The following is a 1,225-nucleotide window of genomic DNA, read 5'->3' as shown; positions in this document are numbered from 1 at the left end:
GGGAAAGTGATAGGGAGCGCTGGGGCCGTCCTGCTGTCCCCAGCAGGGACACGCAAAGGGGGGGCATTCCCGGGGGGGCATGCGTTGTCACGCTGCGGCTGTGCCGGGGTTTCACGCAGGCAGACCCAGGGATGCAGGGTGAGATGAAGACTCCTGCCTCAGGAACACGGCTCCTCCTGTCCCCGCAGCTGCGTGCACACACGCGTGCACACGGACACGCGTGTACACAAGCACATGTGCACGTAAACAGATGAACACGTGAGCAGACATGGATGTGCACGCTCACGAACATGCATGCACACGATCACACAGGGCTTTGGACGGCCACGCAGCCACGGCAGGTCCCAGCCATGCACGTCATGGGATGTCAGGCTCAAGCCAAGGGCCAACAGTGCCCGGAGGGACACGCCAGCTGCTCGGCCCCGTGCCTGGTGGGGGGCAGGTGGGCCCCCAACCTCCCCCCTCCCCGTGGCAATAGCAGCAAATTTAGACCAAGCCTTGGACACGCCAGGCTGAGGAATCCGGCAGCGCAGCCGGTCCCAGCCACCGGCAGGGATCCAGTTCTCTCAGAGTTTTCCCCGAGGGCGAAGCCTGGCCCCAAGCGGGTGCCTGGGGTCCCCGTCACCCCCGGGTTTCCGGCTCCTCGGGGGGGCACCCAGCACCCCACGTGCTGTCATTACGGATCCCTTGGGTGTGTGCTTCCTCTCCAGCCCGCTTTTGTCAGCCTGACTCACAGGCCAGACGCCATCCCCACGTCCTGCCCGCCGTGTCCTGCCCACCGCATCCCAGGCAGACGGACCTGCCCGTACCCCAGCGGGAGGTGGACGGATCCTGCACCCTGGGCAGTGCCTCTGGGTGGATGCCCAGTGCGAGAGCTGGGCTGAGGTGGGAAATCTTTCATCCCTGTGAGGGCTTTTTTGGGAACCTCGAGTGCTGGATGGAAGCCCTGGTCAAGAGGAGCCCCAGTGCTGCCCCGGCCAGTGGACGTCGAGCCAGGGCTGAGCTGGGGTTAAGCGCTGGCTGGGGCGGGCTGGGGCGGCAGCAGCTCTGGCCCCTTTGAAAATGGAACCTGCAGCCTTGGGGTGGGCGGCTGGACATTGTCCCCTGGCCTGTCACCACTGCCACGCACATGGCGTTTGCCGAGTGGGACCCGCGCCAGGCAGTCTGGCTCCCTGCACATGTGGAGCCGTTTGCCTCCACGGCCCCACCACTGTGGCTGGGACCC

This window comes from Charadrius vociferus, unplaced genomic scaffold, assembly GCF_000708025.1.
Source record: "Charadrius vociferus isolate BGI_N301 unplaced genomic scaffold, ASM70802v2 scaffold259, whole genome shotgun sequence".
Lineage (NCBI taxonomy): Eukaryota > Metazoa > Chordata > Aves > Charadriiformes > Charadriidae > Charadrius > Charadrius vociferus.
The sequence above is the reverse complement of the archived record's forward strand: the minus strand, read 5'-3'. Positions refer to the sequence as shown.